The 9,400-nt window shown below is 35.8% G+C and overlaps 2 pseudogenes; both read right to left on the bottom strand.

The window, feature by feature from the left end:
• The window catches only part of LOC105123404 (probable receptor-like protein kinase At1g67000), a 90,408-nt pseudogene extending 81,416 nt beyond the window's left edge, over window positions 1-8,992 (bottom strand).
• Window positions 783-5,600, bottom strand: LOC105123397 (probable serine/threonine-protein kinase At1g18390; annotated as a pseudogene).
• Window positions 8,993-9,400: the final 408 nt, after the last annotated feature.

Genomic DNA, 9,400 nt, shown 5'->3' on the forward strand with positions numbered 1-9,400 from the left:
CTCCCCTTCTCTGGTTTCTGTCTTCTCGTCTTCTCCATGAACTCTACAATTCTCAGCTACATTTGACAGCCGATTTAAGTTAGAAACTTGATAAAACTGAGGTAGTTAACTTTAGCTCGTCAACTCGTAGACCTTCTTCATTCCGCTTTTCTGCTTCCACCAGCAAGATCTGAGCTTATTATTCTCTTCCTTGGAAATTCAAAAAAAGCTCGAGGAAACTAAAAACTCATTAGTAGATATAGATGAAAAACCCAGACAAGCAAACAACTACAAAGCAGAAGGGATTTTTTGCATCTAATCTCCTCAAATCTGGTGAGCATCTTGTACTTAGTTTTCCTTTTTATTGTTTGAATGCAATTAGTAAATCTGTATTGTTGGAGAGAAGTGCAAAAGAATTTTTGGATATCCTTGATGAAAGAAATGTTTCCATTCTTTGCTCTGGTTTCATTACTCAGTAGTTTATGTCAAATCAACACATATATGGTCGGTTTTCTGGTTTTTTACTTTAATTAACCGAACCAAACCAAAATTAACCGTAACTAGTTTCAATTTAATTTTTTTAAAAGATTAACTTGGTTATTTATTTTTTATTAAAAAACAAACAGAAAAAATGATCATTCCTCACTAAATCTAACAACTATGAACCCAAAGCTATTAGGTTTAATATTATTGTTTTAAAATTATTTTAAATTGTTTTAATATATTAATTTTAAAAATAAATTTTAAAAAATAAAAAATATTATTTTTATACATTTAAAAAAAATTAAATAACATTTGACATATATATTAGAAAACTAATACCCTTGCTGCTTTATGTTTTTTTCAATCATAATAATGGAATGTTAGAAGAGAGACACAAATTTCTTCATCAAATTTTCTATATATACATATAAACAGTCAAAACAGAAGAAAACTATCAATCAACAATCAACGTCTGGCCTATCATGTTGTAGAAAGACAACAGATCGGACAACTTTTCTACAGAAGTGTTTCCCATCTTGTCAAAATTTTCCTCCCCTCGTTCATCTTCAGTTTTCCCATGTAGGAGCCTGCATTCCTCGTTGTTACAACCACCTGCTTCAACCTATTCTCTTGTTGCAGGCTCAAAGCTGTGTCTGACTGTTTAAATAACATGATAATTAACGATATAAGATCAGACACCTGAAAAAAAACACAACTTTTAACACCCTGTGAAATGTGATGTATGGAAGTTGGAATACTAATCAATCTGAAGAAATTCCTCTCCAACTTGTATTTCTGGTTCTTTTGACGGATTCATTCCTTTGCCAGTAGTGTATATATCTTTCGAAAGTGAGAAACGTCTAATTAATAACTTTCCTGTTCTTCTCTAGTTTTGCTTGATCTAGCTTTAGAGGATTCGGTACAGATGTACTCTTAAACTTCTTGTGATAGGTATATATCAGCCACCGCGAATTCCTGCATTATTGCTTTATGTTAGTCCACAAACATATCAACCATAAATTGTTTCATCAAAACAACACCAAAAGAAAAAAAATACTGAATCGCAAACTCATTTATTGTATAACACTTTGAATTTACTACTCACGGATTTTAAGCTAAAAGGATAAGGAAATCTCAACAGCTAGTAGGAATGGGGTGTGTTAGTGGAAGAACTGCTTCCCAAGAATTGATCACTCATTGAGTCTGCTGAAATTTGAAGTGGGGAAGAAGCATGCTTCAATAGCCCAACATCATCCTCACTAATATCCAATACATCTGCCTTTTCTGCTCCATAATTTTCATTCTCAATTCTTTTCAATATCTCCAACACTTCTTCCATACTTGGCCTCATTTCCCTCTGTTGTTGCAAACACCGGAAAGCTAATTCTGCAACTGATGTCACCGTCCTCCTCACTGCGAAATCCTTATCAAATCCAAGAAATGGATCGACCAACTCATTCAAAGCATGATTTTGGATTTTGTTGACTGCCATGTTGGACAGATTAATATCGTGCCGACGCCTATTGGTGTCCACTGCTTGTAAAGCTGATATCAGCTCAATCAAGACCACGCCAAAGCTGTAAACATCACTCTTGTCCGTGAGTTGGTAGCATTGATAATACTCCGGATCAACATATCCAGGTGTTCCTTGTGGAGCAGTCGTTAAATGAGTGACATTAGTTGGGAACAATCGGGACAAACCAAAATCAGCCACTTTGACACAGAAGTCATTGTCTAGGAGAATGTTATTGGTTTTTACATCTCGATGTATGACATCTGAAGCATGGAGGTACACCAGCGCACTGGCTGTCTCTATGGCAATGCTTAACCGAACAGGCAAAGTGAGCAAGCCAGAGTTTGACTGTCTTCCATGAAGATGATCAGCAACAGTTCCATTAGGAATGTATTCATAGACGAGTAGAAGCTCACGGCTGTGCCTGGAGGTACATCCGTGAAGCTTCACCAGATTCCGGTGTTGTAAATGGGCTAGGATCTCAATTTCATTCATAAACTGCTCAGTACGTTTCATGTTGTTCTCATATAGGCGCTTGACGGCAACCTCATGCCCATCCCTGAGTACACCTGATAAAACAAGCAATAGCAATAGAAATTTAGAAAGAGTCAACAAAGCAGTTAATGGATTCAAGTTCCTAAACTGCAAAATGAAATCATTTCATCTTCTAACCATAATAAACAATGCCAAACCCTCCATCTCCAAGTTCTCTTGAAGAATCAAAAAAGTTGGTTGCTTCCTCAAGTTCATCATAGCTGAAAACCCGAACTCCAAAGTAGGCACTACCCTTATCAATGTCAGACTTTAAGGAGGTAAGAGAAGGGGTGGTTTGAGAGAGATTAGTTGAGGTAGCAAGGCCTTTGCTTGAAGGAGTTGCTATAGGAAGTTCTTCGGTTTTCTTTAGGGCAGCTTTTCTTCTCCTCCGTTGTATAAAGGCCATGATCCAGCATCCCACAAAGGCACCAATAACAGCACCTGCTGAGCTAAGTCCTGGAGATGAAAATAAATAAATAAACCAAAATGCTCAGCATGTATTTTTGGAGTTGATTTTATAAAGTGAGTGTAGCAGAATTATACCAATTTCGAGTGGACTGTTTCGAGACTTCTCTGCAAAAAAATCATGAAAGCCAGGAACATCAATGACCACATTGAAGCAAGTTTTCAGTAGGCAGTAGGCACTTAGTAAGCATGATGAATTGGACTGAACTTGAAATATGATAGTGGCTATCTCAATTATTATTTTGGAACACAAAATAATTCATGTCTTCATTCAGACTATAGGCATGCAAGCTATTGTCGTAAAGAAACGGGAACATTAAGGGAAGCAGGTTTTCATTGCGAAAATCGCAGAGAGGCATTGCGAAAAACAGAGAAAACAGGGGAATCAAACTATGAGTAATTGAATTGTTCAATTTTCCCCGTCACTAAACACAACTACTAAAGAAATAAGTATCAACGGCTGCAAAAAAAAAAAAACTCCCAGCGATTAACTTAGAGTTAATTAACATCTCATGAACAAGATGTGGATCGTATTGTGTATTCAAACTATCACCACATAGAGCTCCAACTTTCTTAGGGTCATAGTCAACACGAGAATGAAGAAAGAAGCCTAATTTCAGACATTGAACCTCTTAACAAATAACCTCGAATTGCTACAATTAATTATTCATTAGGACCACACAAAAACCAATGGACTTGTAAGCCTCTGAAAGTAATTCAAACATCGATTATTGAAATTATTGAAGCATTTGGTTGAAAACTATCATACCCATAAATCAACAAAGACGAAAATATGACAGGTTAAAACCTGACCTGACTCAAATATGCAGCAGAAGTTACAAATATCTGAAACATAATTTTGTTCCTTGATTACTTAGAAGAGTAGGACGGCTAGTTTCATTTCACTGAACAAGAAACCGGGACAAGTTGAAGCAGGAACCTGGACCAATTTCAGTTCACTAAACGAGGAGCCTGGACTGGTGGGAATGAAGAGTATTTAGCAATTCTACATTAACGGAGATTAATTTCATTAGACAGTCTCGTCTCCTGCTACTGCTAAAGAAATAATATATCTCGACACATACTGGGTTGGGAATACTATAATGATTGCTCCTTGTGATAAAGGGCTACCTAAATTTTCATGTTATAAAGTCTTTGCCAGTTAATCGAAGTCTTTGTTTGCTTGATATACTGGAATTAAATGGTCGAGGAAGGTGTTCTCTTCAGGATCATTGAGCTTTGAACAATTCCTAATAGCTAGCTAGGTTCCTCCCTCTTCTCAAAGGAACGATTCACACCTGTTTCTTTGACCAGAGGTCCTCCTACATCACCTAGCCCGGAGGGCATATCTTAGATTTCAGCTATCTCTATCTATCCAACATGGCATCAAGAAAGAAAAGAGGACATACTTGTTGATTGACTAGGTGCCTGTGGTGATGCTGAGCATTCAAAATCTTGAGGTTGATCCGCACAGTAACAAGTGAATGCTGTAGTGGTCTTGTTGTACCCACACTGACCACCAGAAGATTCACATGTATCACATAATTAATCATTTGCACTCCACTCCAACTCAAAACCTTGATTAATAGCTTCAAGAAACTGTGATACATTTAAACTGACTAGAATTGGCACAATAGCTGATTGACGGGCAGGAAATTTAACACTATTGTTGCATGTTGTCAGGTAGCTGATTAAGCTGGGATCAGTCATACTAATGACAGAGAGGTTGACTGTTATAAAGTATCCCATCATAACAGTGTCGTTAATGTCGCAAGTAAACTGAGATGATAACGCTGGTGCGCTTGGACTAGGGCAACCATAGTACAGTGTTACCTCAGCATGATCTGAAGTGTAATTCAAGAGGTTTGGATTCAAAGAGGTGTTGGAAAGGAGAGCAGGACATAGATTTTCTGTGTAATCTGATCTAGAAACGTTGAGAGTCCGCGATTGGTTATTGATGCCAAGGAGTTTGTAAGTCGATCGCATGATTGTGATCTCCGGATCTTGGTTGCTGCAACCGAGCTCAAACCCGGGATAGCCACAGTAATCAGGCCTATCGGATCCCGAGAAAGGATAACCAACACCCTTAATATTTCCGCAATCAAATGACTTCATGCAGTTCAGATATCGCTCATCATCATCAGCAAACACAGGTGCTGAACCACAGACCAAGGCTATGGTTAGGAGTAGGATAAACCAAGACATGGCCTGAAGGAGTAGCAGTCGTGTTTGTGCAGAGGGATTGACAGGAAACGTTGTTCAAGTATTGAGTTAAGAGGAAAAAACAAGTAGGTGGGAGTTATTTACTCGATCAATACAATAGAATTGGTAGTACTTATTTGACCAATGGGGATTTTGTCAAAGAGAAGCTTCCATTAGAACGATGAGAGTGGCATCAACGTAAATTCAGGTGTCCAAACAAGGAGGAAGATCATTTTGTCAGCAAGATAATGTGTATTTTGAATCCTGATAGTCAAATTCTGTGTTCTTGTTAAAATTTTCAAGTTTCATGTCTTAAATATATGGCTTTATACCTATTGTGCTACGGCCTACGTAAACATTGGTGGCTGAATACTAGAAAGATACTTTTGATTAGCAGGTAAAATATATATTCTTGCAACCTAATTTCTGGGAGACTTATATTTGGGATTGCGGTATAAAAATTCATTAAAATTTATATTTAAAATTTAAAATTTATTTTTTAAAGATATTTAGATATATTAATGTCAAAAATTATTTAAAAAAAATAAAAAATATTATTTTTATCTATTTAAAAAAAAACTTTAAAAAATAATATTTACTATCCTTCCAAACATCTTAGAAAAAACCTATCCTAATAAGTATTAGCATAGCTTGAATGATATTGAACTTTTGATTGAATAAACAACCTGTTTTAAGTTTTTTATTGTTAAAAATTAATATAAATTATAATTTTGAGATTGAGATGATGTTTTTTATTTATAATATTAGAATTTAATTAATAAATGATGATGAGTTTAAGAGCCACCTAGAAAATCGTGTTAACGGAACTCACAAAATACCGATAACAGGTATGTCTTAAATTGGAAGGTGATGTGGCCACTTGACACAAGCGATTGCATAGAATTTTTGGTAGACCCTTATACACCAAATCTTTCTTACTTAATCGATGATGTCCATTCCTGTTTTCATGGTTGCTACAAGCCTTTGTGTGTGTGTGTCTCTCTCTCTCTCTCTATATATATATATATATATTATTTAAATAGTTAGTTGTTTGATTTTTTTTTTTAAATATCGGCTTGTTCATTTTTAAATCAGGTTTTTTAGCCAAATTATTTTTAATAATCAAATTTCGTGATATATCTTTAAATTATTTAGTTTTTAAGATCTTAATTGTTGCTCCAAGTATGAATTTATTAAATGAAAATCTATATAAAAAAGGGCATAAACACATCACTACTTTCACATTATAAAAATATAAAAAATATAAAATAAATATAATTTATTGTAAATACGAGTTTGTAACTACTGTAACCTTATTTTGATATCCTCTTGGCTGATTAAGTTTATATGGTATGATGACGAATCGAGGATAATTTTTTTTGTGATGATACGGTGCTCTGTGTTTAAATTCCTGGAGTAAACGTGTGAATTATTTAAAATTAATTTCATAGATGCCACCTAAAGTCAAATCAGACGAAAACAGGAGGTGGGAATTTGAAGTTTCAGTTGATAAATTATCCCAGGAAACAGAACAAAGAAGAAAATGACATCTGCAGAAAGACCAAGTCTCTGATTTGGACTCCATTTCTGCATCACCTTGTGAATTTCCTGGTGTTATCCTACCTTATTTTCCCCCTATTTTAATTATCAAATGTTCGCTGTAATTTCTATTATGTTGATTAGATTTGCTAATTCCAATCGAATAACTAATTTTTTCTTCGGGGTTTAGGTTGTTTGTCAGATGAGATCCTTCCTAAATCACCATCTCATCTCCCCTGAATATCCATGCAAGCTAAGGTAAAAATCTGCCAGAGAGTCTCGGACATTTCTTTTACAAATCCTCTGTTATTGTATGTTTTTGTCTGGTACTTTGCCGGTCCAGCCGTCAAGGAATATGAACAGCTCCACGAGGCAACAATCACATGCATGTTAAAAATGGAAGAATTCATGGTTATAATTTTCGCTCGGCCGTCAATTTTATAATTCACTGACCTGAGGCTTAACCTAGACCAAGTTGATAGGAGAACTCAGTTTTTTTAAAGTGGTGTTATTTTTTATTTTTTTTAAAAAAACCATAATTTCCTTTAAAGGTTATTTAAAAAAAAACTTAGATAAACTTGAGTAAATTTATTTGACCCATAATTTTAATCTTGAAAAGATTAATCTTCAAATCAAGCTTTATAAATTTATTTTAATTCAAAAAGGGTTATTTCGGGGAAAAAAAAGTTAAATAGATGACAACTCAACTCTTAATTAACAAACACTTGGTAAAAGATTAAAATATCATGGAAATGAAAACATAGGGATATAATATTGTCTTTTTTTAATCAGATGGACTACCTAATTATTTTTCTAATAAAACGAGGACTGAATAATAATTTAGGCAATTATTAAAGCAGAAAAGTTAAATTCTTAGCTATGATCAATTAGTTCACAAAAATCCCATAATTTTCACTATCAGTTCAAAAATTCTGCTGAGCATGCCATCAAGATTTCCTACGGCTAGTTGTATGATAAGACGCCATGGGCATCAATTTAACTATGGTGTGACCGTTTCCTAACCAGAAAGCTGTCCCTTGTTCCCATGGTCTAGTTCTGCAGTTTGAGCCTCCCTAACAGTCTGACTATTCAAGTGGGTTCTAAGAGATCATCATCATCATCATCATCATATTGATGTTTACTTCTGTCCAAGTCTATTTAAAATAAAATTAAAATAACAAAACAGGAACGGAACTAAGGTGTGTGAAGCAACAAGTGACTGGAGTTCATCATAAACAGATTCGAGGAGAAGTTGAGGTACATACCTGAAGAGGTGGAGCATTCCCAACACGCCTCCCCATCAACCTTCCATCTTACCTCGAATCCTTTTTTCAAGAGTTCTTCCAAAGCTCGCATATTCCCGATTGGTGGCCCATCAAAAGCTTGCAGATTCCAGATTGATCGCCAATCTGTTATAGAAACTGGCACTAAGACACTACGATTGCATTCCCCAGGACCAGTATCTCCTTCTTGGATATAACCACTTCGATCATTAACCTCATTTATTTTGCAAGTGAAAGGTATTGAACGAGTTATGGTTGGATCAGGAGCATCCTTGCAACCATAAATGAATGTAAAATTTTTGGAACCCTCAACATACTCGAAAACCTCAGGATTGAACGTGCTGTTCATAAACTGAGGTGAACACAATCCAACCATGTAGTCCTCTCTTGCAATCCTGAGAATTCCATCATCCTGCTTGATTCCCAAAACAATATATGCAACCTGACTGATAGTCATCTTGGCGATATCATTATTCTCACACCTGAGCTTCAATTCAGGGACGCCACAGGCAGGTGAACTGTCAGTTCCCCAGAACGGAAAACCCGCGGAAATATCCCCACACACAAACTTTTTACTACAGGCAGTGTACAGGTCATCGTTGCTCGAGGATGAAGGGACTTGAATGAAGAGCAACAATACAAGAACAAAATATGAAAGAAAAGAAAAGGCCGAGGAATTCATTCTGGCAAGAAGAAGTAGCATGTTGGAGAAATGGAATTGTGTGTTAGCAAAATTGGTTGTTTCAGGGATAGTTTCGAGTATAAAGAGATGAGTTTTGACGTGCTAATTATCAATTTCAGGTAAATAAATACATCAGAAAGGGATAGATGTGAACGCAATGCTTGGATTTGAATGCTTGGTGGACTAAAAGTTTTTAATTTATTTTGATATTGGGAAGGGCTACCACATTAATTTCTTTCTACGAGGCCTCTATTTGCAAAATGAAATCTTGGAGGCTATGCATCACAGTCTTGGTCCTGGGGACTAAAAGAAGAGAACAGAATCGGTCAAATATATTTAAGGGACACGCAAAAAAATCCAGGCATAATCTGGAAACGTATATACGTGGTTGATGATAATTGTTGTGTGTGTCCGTACCATGTGATGATAGGACCACTATATTTATTGAGAAAAAAGGTAGCTGATCCCTTTAAAATTTAATATTCGGGTACTGTAATGGCAGATTAAAAATAGAAGAGAGAAGAAAAAAATCAAGAGAGAAAAAGAGAAGAAGAGGCAATAGAGCAGCCTGCTTTTTTCCTTTGATTTCCAACTCGTTCATCGTTGGATCGGGCTGAGATTTTGACAGCAGCTTCTAGACATATTGATCTTCATTATGGACGGTTGGATCGGAGATTGGTGGTGTGGAAGCTGACCGTTTTGACTGAAAACAGGGCTGTT

The sequence above is a fragment of the Populus euphratica genome, unplaced genomic scaffold (genome assembly GCF_000495115.2).
Source record: "Populus euphratica unplaced genomic scaffold, PopEup_1.0 scaffold10.1, whole genome shotgun sequence".
Lineage (NCBI taxonomy): Eukaryota > Viridiplantae > Streptophyta > Magnoliopsida > Malpighiales > Salicaceae > Populus > Populus euphratica.